At 41.1% G+C, this 17,834-nt stretch overlaps 1 long non-coding RNA gene across 1 annotated transcript; it reads left to right on the top strand.

The window, feature by feature from the left end:
- The first annotated feature begins 3,775 nt into the window (after positions 1 to 3,775).
- On the top strand, positions 3,776 to 5,994 carry LOC104543192. The gene is made up of 2 exons (XR_728157.1): positions 3,776 to 3,871; positions 5,800 to 5,994. It is a non-coding gene; the product is annotated as an uncharacterized LOC104543192 (long non-coding RNA).
- The last annotated feature ends 11,840 nt before the right edge of the window (positions 5,995 to 17,834 follow it).

The raw sequence follows: 17,834 nt of genomic DNA, 5'->3' as shown, positions 1-17,834 counted from the left end.
CCTGTAGGCCGCGGCCTGGGCCGGGCCGGTCGGCTGAGGCGCGGAATGAGCGCGCAGCCTTCGGGGACCAGGAGCGGCAATGGGGTCGGGGCGCGGATTGTTAGCGGGCCGCTGCCCGCAGAGCGGCCTTTAGGTTCTCCGCGGCGGTGTGATGTGTCTCCGCGGTACGGAAGCAGCTCTCCAGTGTCCCGCGGGTTCCTGCGCCCCCGCCCCGTTCGGAGGTGTGGGGGATAAATCCCCGTCAGAGCCGGGGTTAAGTAAGGACGTGCTGGCTGCGCCCGGCTGTGCTGGCGTCGTAGTGCGGGGCACATGGCGCTGGAAGTGCAGTGTCACGGTGCGGGAGGGCTAGAAACAAGTGCGGGAGAAGCGTGCTGCATCCTGGCTCACGGGATGAGGACTGCCGGGGAGAGGAGGGCTCAGGGCTGGAAACTGAATGTAAGAGGGGAAAAAAAAACGTGAAAAGGAAATAACGTGCTGTGTACAAAATAAGTTGATGAAATTAAATCTGGACTTCAATAGAACTGCTCAGTGTCCTTTTACAGATGAAATCTTGGAAAGATACCTATTAGAGAAAAGGAACATACCCCATCTCTTTAATTCTTGGAATTGTCTCAAGCTGTGGATAATGAGAAATGGTGTAAAACGTAATGGATGAAGTGTCAGGGTGTTTTTTCTGTAATGTCTTCATTATATGTGATTTTTTTTTTTGTGGCTTTACAAGCCTTAGGTGTTCTGAATCCTTCAGTACCAGTAAAAATAACATTTTTGCACTTACTGATGTAAGTTATTGGTGTAGTTGAGATGGTAGCTGAACTAAACTGAGAAGTCTAGTCTTTGTTTTTCATATCTGTTTCTTTAACAGGAAAAAATTATGTATCTTATTTAAGGTAGATTAAGTATTGGCAGTAGGGATGGATGAAGTCTTTGATGCGTGCTTCTGATCCTTTGATTGGTCAAAGCACTGAATTGCTGTTACAGAAAGTGAAATTAATTCTACTTGAATCTAGCTGTACTGCTACAACTAAGTCCTGTGCAAACTTTCTGGGTAGAACAGAGATTTATTAAGGAGTGACCACACTCAGGCTTCTTGCTGATCTATCTTGGGAAAAAAAGAACCTCTAAAGAGACCCATTTAAATTATCAAGTGAGATACGTTATAAAGAATGTTCAGACCACTATGAATGTTATCTTCAGTGCTTAAGAAGGAACCGTGATAAACACATACTCAAACCTGTACCAAATTGTTGTTCTTCAAACTAAAGCACCACTCTATGCAGTATAAAAACTGTGTTCTATTACCCAGTTTTTATCCAAGGGTAATTAGATAATGCAAACTTATGTTAAGGGGTAGAAGCACTGGCTTTTTGGGAATTTCTTTTATTCCAATTTAGAATTTTTCTTCAAACAATTTATCAAATCAAGGTTATGTATTAAAGCAGATGTGTCCTATTTTTATAGGATACTTTATTTGAAGTATAGCATGATAGATTCAAGTGTATATGATTTGGTCACTTACAGACTTTTTTTACAGCGCTTCTCAGAATGTAAAATGTAATGTGTAAAGTGATAGGATTTTAGGGTTATTTTTATCCTCTACTCTGAATGCTGTTTGTTTTTTTGCTCTCCTTTCCCACGTGCAAAATATGTCAATCAGTGATCAATATATTAATTTTTTTAACAAGTCCAGCTTTGACAAATTTATGTAATAATTGATTTTGTAATTTTGGCGTATATTAGTAATACATAATAGTAGCAAGTTCTCAAATGTTCTTAATACTTTCAATCCTGAATAATGCTATATAATTTTTTACTTTTAGTCACAGGCATGTAATGTAGCTGTGAAGAATAATTTTAGTATGCAATTCTGGGGTACGGTGTCAACATACAGATACTGTACAATTTTGTAGCTACAGCGATGAGAACATAATTTAGGCTTTCCCTGTCTCTCTCCCCCTTCTTTCCCTCTCGGAAGATGACATGGGCCTTTTTCGTTTTTCTTCATCCAGGGTGATGTGGAGCATTTTCTCAGTCTCCCCAATTGACCTTTCATGACTGAAGCTATTTGTTATGCTGGATACCAGTTACTAGGTCTTTTTTTTTTTTTCCAAATTTGTAGATCTGTCAGAGCTACTTCTACATTAGTAGATAGAAAAGTTTGACTTTGTGTTCATTTTAAACTGTTTTGAGCTTTGATTTTTGTATCTTTGAAAACCAGATGATGAGTGGTAAAGATTTTTATTTTGACAAAGAGAAATCTATTGCATATAAGTACGCAAAGCTTATTGCAGATAGCTCTAAAATAAAAATCTTTCTCTTTGAGCAACTAAATGTTGCTAAGTTGTTGAACAACTAAATTAAAAGAATGCATTTTTTTCTTTACCTTTTTTCCCAGTTCCTTTCTCCCCCCCGCCCCCATTCTTAGGACCGGTAGGATTTTTATGCTCCTTCATCTTTTCCCATTATATAATTTATTTGAGTAGGGAAGTGTAATTGTAATGTCTTCTACATGTGTGTGCCTTTGATCAGTTACGAATGGATTTTCTTGTCCTGGTGAATCTCAAATATTGCTGTTGTTGCCTGTCAGTGTTAGAAAATGGAGGAGAAAATGCGAGGACCAGCCATCATTCTTATGAAGTTAGTTGTTCACAGTTAATTAGTTTTTCATTTTTTAGCCTACTAGTGCAGTTTTTTTTTTTTCCCCATTCCTCCATCAGCGTTTAATGTTACTTCGGGCCTTAGTCTGGATGGGCAGCAGATGTCTTACTGAATTGTAAGGACAAAAATAGTGTTATCTCTTTAAATATACTAACAAACTTTCAGAAATCCAAGGTCACAAGTGTCAAAATCGGGTACTTCTTATTTTGGTAATGTTAGAAAAAACTTGGTGTCTATCAAGAAAAGAAAACTGAGAAACTGCTCCCCAGTGAAGTAAACTGACGTGTTTACACAGGGATTCTGAGCCTTCCTGATTTTTTCAATTTTGTTATTTTCCTAAACAAACTAGTTTGATCATATTTTTCTTAATAACGAAGCTTTCAGTGGGTGATCAGTAATTTGTCAAGGGTGATGTGCCAGATTACAAGAAAAATCGAAATTAAGTTAGCAAACGGACATTTAGTGTCTTGCCTCTGTTAGGAAACAGCTTCTGCTCTCCTGGGAGCCCAGAAGTAGCTGCTTACAGGTAGCAACTGCTGTTTGCAGGTGCCTCTTTCAATTGGCCTTTGCTTCTGCATCACAGATACAGATTTTTTGGCCTTTATCAATAGACTGTCAGCATCTGATCTGAATGAACTAAGGATCTGTATGTATCTGTTTTGGCAAAAGCATTTGATATACATTTTTTTCATCAGCAAAAAAAGTATTTAAATGCAAATGTGAAATGTACACTTATTGTTAAGCTTTTAAGAATCAGGTATCCAATATTGCTTTCTTTTTACAATGGTGCTACAGCTTGTCCATTTGTATGCAAAATGTCCCAGGCCATGGTGTGAAGTGGGTAACTTTTTTTTTTTTACCAAGTTAGATTTTGTTATCATTCAAGAAATTGTGGCTTGTTTTGGTTTTGGGCTTTTTTGTTGTTGTGTTGTTGGGTTTTTTTTAATCTTTCTGTGCTTTTTGATCTCATAAACACTTAAGCGCGATTCAGATTTTTCTGTTAGAGATAAATTTGTTACCAGCTGAAGCCTGCCTTAGGCAGAGGCTGAGCTAATTTGCCAATGAGACGTGGTACCAAAGCAGTGCAACATAGAATATTTAGACCTTTTTCACTGTCTTTAGATTGGACTGGTTTAGATGAAGATGAAGATGCGCACGTCTGGGAAGACAATTGGGATGATGACAATGTAGAAGATGATTTCTCCAATCAGTTAAGGTAATTTTTATCTTACTTTTCTAGAATATGGGTAAAATGTTTAAAATGGTATTGTTGAGTTCATATCTGCAAGTCTGAAATCTGCTCACTTTAAAAAATGAGATCTGAAACGGAAATAAATGAAAACTCTGCTTTGTGCTTTTCTATCTAAGGCCTTTCAGAACTGGATTTAAGGGATTACAGCACAGTGAGGTATCAATCAGCATTTTATTTTTTAATAATTGTACCGTGAGCCCAGAAATATGCCTAATCTCATTGACATGTTCACGCTTTTGCTGTGTTACACCACTTAAACAGTACAAATATCTTTGCGAATTGAGATACAGTTGACACTTTTTTTTAATTTAACACAAATAAATACCTATCTAAGGACTTTTCTATATGTGTGTGAAAAAGCTGAATTGTACTACAAAGATCAACGGCAAAGAATCCAAGATTCTCTCTTCTATGGTGTATGGTATCATGATGTATTATTATAAATTTTTTCTGTATCTTCAAACAGTATTGCTGTTCTTTGTCCAAATGGACAAATTTTCAAGAGATTAGTTAGCTACATGAATGTTAAGGTTCCCTTCTTGTGTGATGAGCATGCTGTTTATGAGCAACAATAGCAAAGTAATTGTTCCTAACGTGCTTTTTAAAAAAAAGTGATAGCAATTTGGATAGTTCTAATCCAGTTGTTTAATCTTCTGTCACTTGTAGATTCAGTTAATCCTTTACTGATGCATAATTATAATTTCAGTTGTTTCAAGCGTCAATACAAAGCCACATTTTGTAATTAATCCTGAAGTATGTTGCATGAGGAGCAAATTGTCTGTAATGCAGCCTGATTAAACAGTTCCTGGGTTGATCTCTGTTATTGTGCTCTGGTGAAAATGATCCTTTAGGTAGAAAGTACAAAGATACGGTCTTTGATATGGTTGTTTCTTATGGTTGAAAGGCAGTTAAACTGTAATATTGGAAAAGAAGTTGATACGTAGTGAAACAGTCTTTCACAGGATAGAGTAATTCTTGATAAAAATAGTTGATCTTGACAAATATTCAGTAACTGCCTTAACTGTAGCCTGTAATATTGGTGACTGTATACAAGTGTTAAAATGCTAGTTTACTATGTTGCTTGGTTGCAGCACGTTTTTATTTCATCTTTAGAAAAAAATGCTTCAGTCTCCACTTTCAAAATTCCACTGCTAAGTATGTAAACCTTAAGATTTTTTTGAGATTTGGACTACTGTATCTGGATACATGTATGCTAAGACTAGGAGATAAAATACGATGTAGTTCTGGCTGGTGTATTTGGAGGCAGGTGAGAAGCAGATGAGGACAAGGTACGAGCAGTAACATTCGTGGTTGCTGACTTGCTGCGCTGGTTACAGCTATGGGCAACAAAGCAGTCCTTTTCCCTCAGAATTGTTCACTGCTAAGTGTATTGCACCAAGATTTAAAAATAGTGTAGTTTTATTTAAAACAAACAAAGCAAAAAATTAATATTGCTTTGACAGTACATGCATTTAAATCACTCAGATTGGTGAGCTCATTTGGTTTAAGGAAATCTTGAGAATGACTGGTATAAGACAATACTTTGGGTTTTTTTTCTAATGTGTCTGGAGGTATTGCAAGCTCGCAGGTGCTGCTTTGCATCATATGGTTGTACTCCAGCAATGGTGGTTCAGAGGAAAGCAACTATGATTAAAACAAGTATTTTAACTTTTCATTTAGAGGTCACTTCTAGTGATCCAAGATGTTAAAGTGAAGTTGAATAACTATAGAGTAAGTGAGGTTAAGGTTATTGGTTATAACCAAAAAGAAGTGTGACATGTTCATATTATTTCTAAAATGATTGCATGTTGTGCTGTATATTTTTTTTTAAATGCAAATGTCTGACAATATTTTATTTGTGTGTTTTAACATACCTCTCTCTTTCTATACAGAGCTGAATTAGAAAAACATGGATACAAGATGGAAACCTCGTAGTTTTTTGCTGAATATGGAGTTTAACATTGAACTGTGGATAGATTATATTGAGAAAAGAAGAAAAGGTTGAAAATGAGAAGACACACTTAGTTCATTATCTGCTTGGATTTATTATTGTTTTGTATAAAAAAATAAAGTTTTTTTTAATCTTAGCCTAGTCATATGTTCAGCCTCTACTAAACCTGGTAACTTGTATTTTGGTCCTGCACTGCCTTGTGTGACAGAACTCATGGACTTGCCTTGAATGCTACTGATGGTCCTTCAGTGGCTGATGCTGTTGTACCAGCTCCTGTCCTGGGGAACCAAATAAGGATTACCGGAATGAAAACTAGTGAACGTTACTGTCACAGGGGACGTGGAGATGTCAAAAAGAACTAAAATACTCATGTATTCCAGTTAAAATGCAGCAGAGGTAGAAAGGAGTTTTGGGGAGTGATAAATTTTATTTTGCTTCAAGATTTTATTTCATAATGACTTGTTTTATTTTTGCTAGTAATTTCATGTGGGTGCCAGTTGGATAGCCTCGGAAGATAAGATGCACTTTAAAGTACATTTTACAACAGCAGAAATCCAAACTCCAATCTTGTCCTGTCATATCTCAAGCCTGTTAAAGAAGAGACCTCTCTGGCAGTGAGAGAAGTTCTGTTCTGGTGCTTATTTACACCTTGGAATCTGCTGAAATTGCTTCCAATTTTGCTGTTGCAGCAGTTCATCTGTATCACACAAACATGCCTGCTGAGAACGGAAATCAAACTTCCAACTCATTTCATGAAGGCCCACAAATAGTTGCCAGATAGATACAGCAGTAGTGACTGGATTTGATTACTTTCTGAACTAGGAAACAGAAGGTGGAAATTACAAAACCTATTACCAATTCCACGTATCCTCCCCAAAGGAGCTGTTCAAGCTGGTTCTATGCAATGACGGAGATACGGTGATCCTGGAAGCCTAGGCCATGATTGCAAAATAATTTCTTTTATCAGTGAAGGGGTAAATCTAGTTATGTACTGATAGAATTTGAATTGGCTGCTTGCTTTTTGAGCAATTCGCTGTAGAGAAGCAGAGGCATAATTGTTTTTTAAAGTAAGCTTTCAGAATAAAGGTGTTAGTTGATGAACTTGCGGTAATGGTATTAAATGCTTTAACCTTGTTAACTACATAACTGAGTATCTTACATTATAATTGTATTTATTGATACAAAATGCTAGGAAAAGCTTCCCTTTCCCCAAATTATTTAGGTGGTGCTATATTTATGGTGGAAGCAAGATTTGCTGTGACCCTTAGCACTTTGTAAAGATAGCCTTGTAAAGACTGAGACCTTCCATTGCCATCTGAATGTTCCAGCTGGTGGTGGATGCCTTCAGTTTGTCCAGTCCTGTACTGCTTGGGAAAAGAAAGGGAGGCTCTTTCAGGTAGACTTGCCCTGTGCTGACTTGTTCAAATTGAAATGTGTGGCTCATGCAGCCCAATTCAGTAGAATATGAAGCCCTAGAGTTGATATTTTGACAAGTAACAAATGAAAAGTCTGTATGTTGAGTGACACATCGCAGTGTAAGCATCCTCAAGTTACTGTTGGCAGTTTAAGTAAAAAGAACGTTCAGTATGGGTCTGGGATTGCTGGTGGTGTTAACACATCAGTATTGGGAAGCTGAGTAATAAGACTGACCAAAAGAAGATAAGAATTATGAAGATATCTGGTGCAATCTTTGGATGGAGACAGCTGCTTTGCTTTACAGAATTCTGGAAACCTGACCAAAGCAGCCCTGTCCCATCAACTGCAGCAGGAGGAAGCTGCTTGAGCCATCTTTGCCTCAAGAAATCTTAGTGTTTGCTGAGCCATGGTTGTCTTGTGTTACTATCTTTTCCTGCTTTTTTTCACAAAAGCAGGATTGGAAGGAAAGCCTAGACTGAGGTAGTTTGATGGCTCTGCACTCGTGCAGCAATAACCTTTAGCTGCATGTGACCAGAAACTCCCAGCTTTGAAGGTCCGTTTCATGGTATGGACCATCTATGGTCATCTTATGCTGACTGCATAAGAGAATTTGCTGCAAAGAGGTAAACAAGAAGTGACGTGCAAAGTGGTATGAGAATGTAGCTTAATGTGAAGTCAAGCACTTCATGGAAGCTGATGGCCTGTATAATTACCACTCTATTCTTCATTTTTTTGCCCTTGGGTTTATTGCCTGGTCATACGTTTCCTCTTATTTTAAGCTTTCAAATATTAAAATGACTTGGAAACTTTTCTACTTCAGATTGGCTGTTTTATTATTGGCTGTCCTGAATGTCACCAGAGCATTTCACCCTAATTTACCTGTTTACAACTTTAAAAGGAAGTAATTGACCCATGTGCTTGGATAGTTGAGTTTTTTAGGTTGGATGTGCTAGGACAGGTTTTCTTTGGAGGTCTTTCATGGAGGTGTTCCAGTGATCCCTGTTAGCTGAGCAATGCACGAAGTGTGGGAGATGGGAATGCTTTGAGGGTGTGAGGGAGGGGACGGATTTGGGAAAAAGGATCTGCAACCTGGCAAGAGAGGGAGATTTGGCAAAGATCTGAGCACAGGAGAGGTTGGGGTTTTCTAGTTCAGAAAGTAGAACAACGTGTGTATGTGTGTGGTGGGGATGGGGAGTGCGTTATCCTCTGGTTGTGGGCTGCTGGGTAGTCTCCATTCCATGTTGTGGGAAGGAGATTCAGGCCATGAAGAGGTAGGTATCACCCTGTGTTTGGGGACCTGATTTCCTCACCAGCCACGCCTTCAGCTGAGCTGTGAAACTCCTGGACACTGTCATTAGTAGAATGATCCGTGCTGGGATATGTGGCATTCATCTACAGCTCTCTGCTATGTGAAGATTGAGGTGATGTTTTGCAGTGTGGGGCAGGCTGACTTGCTCTGACCTAAATGCTGAGGATGTCCCAAGGCAAAGCAGCCAAGTAGAGGGAAAGCTCAGAAACTCCACGGTTGCTAATGAGTTTGGCTCAATTACATTGATCCTTAAGAAACTACACACACGTAAGAAGAACTGCTGTCACAGATAAGCACACAAAATGGTGAGCATCAGAATTCAGGCTTCCTGGAAAGCCTTCAGTTCAGCTCTTTTGTCCCAGAAAAGCCCATGCTGTTTTCCTGTGGGTCCCTGCCTCTGCGAGTTTGCACAGCGGCACCAACAGCTTCTCTGGATCCTTTCTGCTCCTGGGTCACAGGTTGTCCTGTTCCCTGCTCGTTGCACCGTGTCCACACCGTGCTGTATAGAACAAGCAAGTCTGGATCTGCGTCACAGCTTGCTTTGCAAACGCTCCAATACATTTTCCACCGTCCCTGGGAGACAGAGAAGTGTTTTCCCCTCTTTGCAGTGAACGCTAATTTTAAGTGCATGGTGTGAGACCCCAGGACCTCCTGTTTCACTGGATTTGGTAGTATGTAAAATGCTCTGCATGTTCAAATGTTTCTTTAGCTTCAGTTACTGCTGTGCACATTCAGCATTTCTGCTGATCAGGATTTATAGGGTATCAAGTCAGCCACCTAGAAAAGGAGGAACACGCGTTACAACCTTTTGTGAGAAATGAGGCGAGGACTCCACAAGTCGCTATGTTCCCCTGCTAGCTTTTTCTTGAGCCTTGTTTTTTCTCATCCTGTTTTTTTTGAACACTAACAAGGACTAATAAGTCCCCTGGGAGAGGGGGTAAGTATAGGATAATATATGATCATAAAATTAAAGACTACAAGAATACATATGCATGGAAAAAGACATTTACATTGCACAGAGTTCCAACATTTCCTATGTTTTAAGTGTCTGACTTTACAGCCCTAATAATAATTTTTTAATGCAGGTATGATTTTGTGTTTGCATAATAATGCAGCTAAATTTGATTTAATTCCAAGGCATGCAGAGATGTAAGAAGATTGATGCCCAGAAAGTTTTTGTGATGGAATTTTACTAAAGAATGAATGTTATGTAACATTTCAAACACACTGAGATCCTTCAAGATGAAGTGTGTGATATAAATGTAAAATATTTGCAAACTATAATTTAGCAACCATTTTAAAATCACAGTCAGTATTCCAACCTCTTGCATGTGGTGGGTGAGATCCTTTGTCAGCTGAGAGCTAAGGGCAGTGAATGTGAGATTCATTAAGTAATTATATAGGAACATTAATTTCAAATTAATTTCAACAGTTGTCTTAGACATTAGCAACCAAATTAGGAGACCAAAGGCAAGCAGTAATGCAGCTTAATACTTTTAATAAATGAAGGCATTTAAAGCGATTTCCATAAATCTGATGATAAGCCCTCATTTAATGGGCTTCCAAATGCTCCCTGCCTCCCATTCCCATTCACCTTTGCGTGTTTCCAGGATGTGGCCGTGCTCTGCATCTCCTCTGCTCTCTGACTACATCGTGCTTTTCTCAAATCCTTCCTGTGTTGGCTCTGTATAAAATGCTTGGCCTTTCTGGAATTCGTTAGCATGAGCTGGAACCTGTTAATGCTTCTGAATCTGCAGTGCTGCAAGGCCTGGGGAAGGAATGGAGCCACCATTGACAAGGCCCCCAGGAAAATAAATGGTGGGGGATAAAAAAAGCAGATTAGGGTATTGGAGGATGCTTACCTACAGGCAGGGCTGGGAGATGAAAACCAGCCCATCAGCAAGTGAATGGGCCACATGTAATGGATAATGACCAGCCCTTTTCATCTCTTCTGCAGTGAGCTCAAGGCTCTTAATGAAAAGGAACAGGCACTGGTCTGGATTTACATTGCACCTGATGGAGGCACTGCTCCATGACTCACCGAGAATGCAAAACCAGCCCTGCCAATCCTCCAGCCCCCTGATTCGGGTTCCTCCTGCCAGGAGCAAATTAAAAGCACGCACTTCCCCAGGGAGCTGTAGTCTGGGAGATGTAACAGGGCAGCTGGGCAGGGAGGGTGGTGGGCTGTGCTTTCCTTTCTTGCGGTATCGGTTTGCAGTGTCCAAATAGGACACAAGCCTCCAACATCCATAAAGGTTAAAAGGATGGATTGTCCCAGTCATGGGGCTGTACAGTGGTACTGTCAAGCTGGCAGTAACGTTGGGACCTTGTTTTTCAAGACCTGGGTAATGAGCCAATGCTATTCAACTACTTTTCCCTTGGGGAGAGCATTGGGGTGACTGGGTGGTACCAGCAAATCCAGAAAACAAAGTTGTAAGGATTCTGTTTGTGATCAGCTCAGTACCACTTCCTTATATTAAAGAGAACGGTTTCAGATTAGAAATGGACAAAGAGCCAAAAGCTCTAGCAGAAGAGTTTGATCAATCTGACCCTGAAGTATTTAAGACATTTGCTTCCCTCCTGCCTTCCCAAGCCATCTGTCATACACCTCTTGCAGGTGAGCATGAGCTGGTGCTTTAACTGGCAGAGCCAAGACCCAAACATGTTTTCTTCTTGGCCAGCAGTTCGCTGTGGAGGAGAATCCCAGCAGGATGTCAAGGCAAACAGGAAACCCTGGCAGCACCAGGCTAGATTAAAAAAATAACCCAGCCTTTTCTATCTGAAGGTTAAAATGGGAAAGGATGAAAATCACTCCTAAGCAGAGAGCAACATCTGAGAGGGTATGCGAGCACATCACTGTAAAGAAGGATTCACTCCAAATTATACAGGAGAAATGGCAAGAACTCTAATGTAACCAGTAACATAGATGGAGCTGTCACAATGCTATTGCTTCAATGGCTTTTTAGGGCATTTTATTTTTCCTGGTCATATTAAAAATGCAGAGGGTGCAGAGGGTGCAGTAGATCCCATAGGTGTGAGCTCGGTTCTCTGGCTCTCCTGCCACAGAGCCCATCTCCTGAGCAGCCAGTGCTGCATCCATGTGTGGCTCTTGGGTCTGTTCAGAGCCATGTACTGACTGCAGCTGATCCCTGGTACCCCAGAAGAGAAACGGGCTGCAAATATGTGGCAGCAAGAAGGGTGCTACTGCGTGTTGCCTACTGGGAGCCTTGGCTTCAGCCTAGGAATGTGGCTTTCTCCCAGCCTCTGACTTGACATTTCACAGATGAGGCATTAGATGCAAAGAAATTTAAGGGATTTCATCAAAATGTGCATTGAATTCTGTTCCTGATCAATGTCCATTAGAAAAGAGAGCAAAATATGGTTTCATAACCTGTGAGCATGGGTAAGATGTCGTTGGTCCTGTACATCTTTCTCAGTATGTAATTTCTAGGCATTACTTGGCTGCAGCTTCCTCATTAGAGGCTGCTTATCCCCCTTTGTAGGTGCTTGCTGGTTGTACCACAAAGAAGATCTGGCATGGGGTATAGCCTTACAGGTGTTACAGCAGTTAAGAGAGTGATTATAAAACCAATGGGTAGAGATTTGATTGCAACTTGATGGAGCTGCAGAAACTGTGTGACTCATCTCAAATAGAATATATATACTACAGTTATAAATAGCCTCCTTTTTGCAGTTCCAATGACATATTTAGAAATTGCTGTTCTCTTTAAAAATAACTTTGATGTTACGCGGATATTTGGGGCTTGCAGGTTACATTGTTTATTGAAAAATAACACACTTTAGCAGTAGCTTTCTGTCACAACAGGCGTGCATGATGCTTTTACAAACACAGCGTCAGATGTGGCCCTCCTGCCCTGAGACTCTCAGGAGACCAAAACAACACACAGGATATGCTGCAAGAGAGGATGGAGTGAGTTGTGATGGCCGTTGGTAAAACTGCACAAATAATGGGTGTCTGGGGCCAGAAGAAAGGAAAGAAGAGTCTCCTGGGTGAAGAGGTTAGGATGAATCAAGGAACAGTCTGGTTCAGCTTCAGTGGTTAAAATGGACCAGATCCAGGTTGGTTCTGGATTGAAAAGCTCTCTGTGTAGCTTGAAGAACAGCATACTTGAAAGACATAGGGAACTTGGTCGATTTGTTGATCTAGGAGGCAGCTGAGTGATGGTCTGATTGTAGTTCTCAAGCTCCTTTATGGAGAAGAAAATTGTCCCATAAGAAGATGGCTTTTTAAAGCTCACAATAAAGCCATAGTAGGACTGGGAGACTGGATCTCAAGTTAGACAAATTCAGGCTGTATGTTTTTTACAGCAGGTTCTGAATTGAACCATTGAAATGTTTTCCTTCCTCAGACAGTGGTCTGTCCACCAGGGTGCTGGTAGTCAAGATTGGGCTTCTTGATGCTTTGTGATGGCTGAGCAAGAGGATGTAGCTGTGATGCAGTAAGGGCACGTATGGAAACAAGGACGTGTTAAAGGGGATAAGTGCAGATGAGCATTTCAGTTGTTAACTTGCTGTGTATTCATGATACACAACGTGAGTTCATATTGTACCATCTCTAACCTCTTCCATGATGGAAGGCACTAAATCAAGCAGTCTGCCTCCCAGGTGCTTATCTCTTCCTGCTTTAGCTTCATTAGTGTCAAAGAACGTGCATCAATTTCACATTGGTGAGGGATCAGAACCCAAAGCCTGAAAACATGGAGTAAGAATGGTCTGCAGCCATGGACTCAAGGAAGCACCACAGGGTTGTTTACGGTGTGTGTGAAGCTGCCCCCCCAGCACCACTTCTGGGGTCCTTCTGCGTACATGGGGCAGGGGTCTGCTTTCACTCCTCATTCAGAAGACTGCAGAGGTAGGGATTTAAGCACAACATCTTAATCCAAACTCTTTACGAACTTTCAAAATAATAAGCAAGGTGTACTAATTCCCAAGTATTTGATGTTCCCAAGGGGCACTGGTTGGAGTCCAGTAGCTGGAGTCCATCCTGCTGGAACTATGCTGTGAGCTTCAGCTCTACAAATTTGGAACATAGAGGTGTTTTTTCCCCTAGAAAGTCATACAAGCAAGAGCACTCAGGGAGCTTCCTCCTTGGTTTTGCTGAAGCCGGTTCCAGAAGGCAGCAGAGTCTCATGCTGGTCTCATCTTTGCCATTTCCACAAAGTTTTTGAAATCAGGAGTGTGGTGGTTTTGACTGGGATATAGTTAATTTTCTTCATAGTAGCTAGTATGTGGCTATGTTTTGGATTTGTGCTGAAAACAGTGATGATACTACAGGGGTGTTTTTGTTATTGCTGAGCGATGCTCACACAGAGTCAAGGCCTTTACTGCTTCTCACCTCACCCCACCAGCGAGTAGGCTGAGGGTGCACAAGAAGCTGGGAGGGAACACAGCTGGGAGGAGCATCCCTACAGCCAGAGATTCCCATCAGAAATGTGCCACTAGCACTGCTGACAGACAGACACGGGTCTTGAGCAGCAAAATGGCCATGGAGAAGCATTTTTGCCTTCATGGGAGGATGTCTCCATGCTGCAAGCTGGTGATTTCTGTAGCTACGATGAGCCACAAGCAACAGTGATCGCCTGAGGCACTTCAGCATCAGCTCTGTAGTGAGCGCAGTTAATCGTCATCACTGATTGCTCTTACTGAGACTTCAAGTGATTGGAGAAACTGCCCAACATTCACAAAAGGAGTTGAACCTCTTCATCCTACTGCTGGAAAATCTTGAAAACAAATATATGGTTAGTTTGGGAGGGGATGGGGTAAGTAAAATATTGCATTAATGGATTTGGAAAAATATATGAGGAAAGAAAAAAATGTAACTGTAGACACAGCAAGAGAGATGTGGAAATGCAAAAGAGGTAAAAGCCACAAGAGGTACTGAGCTGAAGACTGTAAGAGATGTTGAATTCAACCTGGGACCACCTCAGCACCAGTGGAGGTCCTGTGTCCTGGGTGTAGAGCTGACAGTCAGACCCACCAGTGATTTGCCAGGCAGGGTCTTTCACTCCATCACTTGTGCAAAGTTTCAGAAGCTTCTGGGGCTATGCTGAAGAAACAATGATGAATGAATTATTTTTTTTTTAAATCCCACACTGCCTATTCAGGAATATTTCTGCTGTTTTAAGGGATTGACAGTCTGAGGCCCTGCTGGTCATTTTTATCTGGTGAAGTCTGCTGAATTTCTAGCAGTGTAGTTCTCACTGTTTCCAATCACCCAACAAGTATGTATCTGAAATTTGTTTCTTCTCATAAAAGATACCTCATTTTTTGCTTTCACCTGCCAAAATGGTCTTGCTCAGGTTGCCAGAGCTGTCTTTTAACAGGCTTACAGACTGCAGGAGAGCTTCTATCTCAGTACAGCCTCTAAGCTCCCTGGGACTCAACCCAGATGGGCCCGTATTTTGTTACACCTCCCGTGCACCCAGCATCCTCCAATCTGCCATCTGTCCTTCCACCTCAGTCAGGGGATTTAGTAGATGTAGTCATCCACAGATTTTTCACTTCTAGTGTGCAGGATTTAAAAATACCTGGAAATAGGACAAATTATGTGGAGGAGTCTCGGGCCAGAGGAAGGGGCACAGAGCTCTGGGACACCAAACAGCAGAGAGGAACCAGCTCCCTTCAGCTGTCACCTTTCAGCGGGCAAAGGCGGTGAGGTGGGTAGAAGAGCAGATGTTGCTTTCTCAGTGGGGTCAGGTCTGTGGTAACACAGTATGCCGTGTTCAATATCTCACTTAACTACTACAACCAGCACTCTTACAATTAGCAGATAAGTGAATTACATGCTATTAATGATCACTAGAAATTCCTATAACACTTTCCTATTAAAGTGGTGTTTCATGTTATCAGAGGCCAATGCTCTCTTTGATAGTCACCCATTGCTTTGATGGCTTTGAAGTTGCATTTCTGTTTCATTTGAAATAAAACTGAGCAAAGGCAATATTACAATCCAGTCACAGGCCTGTGTTTGTTTTCACTGGGATTGCATTAGCATTTAAAGGAAAAAAAATCTGCATAAAAATCACCAAAGCAACGCTCGAATAAGGTTGCGAAGTGACAAGATGGATATCCGCGTTGCCAGTAATGAGATGAAAGTTGAGTAACAGCAAAGGGAACGTACATAAAACAGGAGGTGTGCGGAGCTGCATTACTATAAGGGCCATCAAATCACACACATGGTGTCGGAGAGTTGGTACTGCTGATTTTGCTGGAGATTCAGCAATTTAAGTAACCTAATCAAGTGTCATAATTGATTGGAGGTTCATTTCCTCTCTTGGAAATCATTAAGGGTGGTCATTTCTTGCTAAAAGCATTTAATACTCCCCACAATGGAGCGAGGGCATTTCTCCCCCTCGCTGACAGAAAGCCATTGCCAGCATGCAGCCAGGGAGCACGGTGGCCAGGCTGCCACTCAGCCCCTCTGAAGGGGTGCAATGCCCCCAGGCATGGACGGAGTCCCACCGGGAGGATGGCAGGTCCTTCATGGAGGTTTTGCCAGCCATTAATGAGCTGCACTTGATGTTGTAAAGGATGCATGTTGGGAAGCATTGTTGTGCAGCGTTGCTTCCTTCTTTGTGCAAAGAGCTGAAACGTCAGGATTTTGTTCTTCAACTTGCTGAAGTGCAGAGTTGCTGATTAAATCCTTATCTCTGAGGCCAACAGCTGCCCTATCCATCCCTCACCCCTGCAGAAGGAGTCACAAGAAAGACTCAACTTCTGTCCTCAGCCACCTGCTGCCCTGCTCGCAAGGGCAATGGGAGAGGTTGAGCCTGCAAAGCCAGTCCAGCCCCACGCTGGCCATGTTCAGCTGTGTACAGGTGTTTGCATCTATGTGTAAAGAAGAAGATGGCCTAGGGCAGAGGCGTGAACTCAGCCCTGGCTTCTTCCTCCCAGTGACGCTTGCCCAAGTGCATACGTAAAGCTAGGCAGCAAAACCTCTCCATGGAAGAGCACAGCTCTGGCAAAGAGGATAGACCGCTGCAATGACCTATCCAGAGCACAGACAAGTTCAATGGTGTTAAACACTTCCTATTTCTCATGTAGAGAGCAAAGCGCTGCTTTAATGTGTTTTGAAATAACCTTGCTTGGATTTAGCCCATACAGGAGATAAGACAGTCTCTTAAAATTTGGCAAAAATGAAACAAAGTATTTCAGCCCACGGGAAAGGGGCTTTAGTTTTATTTTAAGGAGCACTGGGAAAATACTGAGTTTTATTTTTAAATTAAATGTAAACAATGTTAAAAGAATGCTTTTAAATCAGAATTACTGACCTCATATACACAATCTGGGCTCCAGTGAGAAGATTTCTGTGGGCTCTAGAGAAGTACTTTCACCAGGTAGCTATACTATTGTGCCAACTTAGCGTAATCATTGTAATCAGCCAAACCAATTACAGAGTAACAACCTACTATGCACATAAAATTCTAGGTATATATTAAGGATGTTCCGTTAAACTTGGTAGAAGTCCTCTATTTCAGCAGCAGGAAGAAAAGCCTTCATCGTTGGTTTTTTTCATGCTTCATTTCAGTGAGGACTTAAATATAGTTGCATTTACATTTTGCACTTTGGAAAATATTTGCCTTTTAAAAGAACACATTAAAGCTTTGAGCCTGAAAACACTAATGCACAAGAGTAACTTTATTTATACATTAGGAATATTTTAGTCAAATGGTCTAATGTTTGCAGAATCAGATTCTGAAAAATAATATACTATTTTATGTTGTACCACTATTGGTGCAAAAATTAATGGATGCATTATTTAAATCAGGCATTTAGAGAGAAGATTTGCAGCTTGGCTGTTTTTTGCTATCATGTTGTTGGAGGAAACAAGTAAATAAAATCTGAGGGAATGGGAATTGAAAATAGAGGGAATGAAATGAAAACACGTGAAATATTCAAGATGTGAGGCACACCTGCTTCAGCCTGAAATGTCCCAGATTCAGAGCAAAAGCAATTTACAACGTTCCCTCCAACCCAGGATTTAGTAAAACTCTTGATCCGTCTTTTCACATCTAAAAAATCTTTTCATCATTTTGGTTTCCATCAACCCTAGAGGTTAAATCTTCCCTTTCAGCTCTGATTATCCCAGATGTGGCTCTGTATGAGCAGAGACCCCAGATTTACCCAGGACTGGCCTTTGCATTCAAACTTAAATGTCTTTTCTTCCAAAGCTCACACACAGCAATTTGTTTAATGCTCTGGATATTAAGTGTAGTCTTCACAGAGAACAC

The sequence above is a fragment of the Mesitornis unicolor genome, unplaced genomic scaffold (genome assembly GCF_000695765.1).
Source record: "Mesitornis unicolor isolate BGI_N332 unplaced genomic scaffold, ASM69576v1 scaffold8187, whole genome shotgun sequence".
Lineage (NCBI taxonomy): Eukaryota > Metazoa > Chordata > Aves > Mesitornithiformes > Mesitornithidae > Mesitornis > Mesitornis unicolor.
Note: the sequence above shows the minus strand (reverse complement) of the source record. Positions and strands in the feature narration are given on the sequence as shown.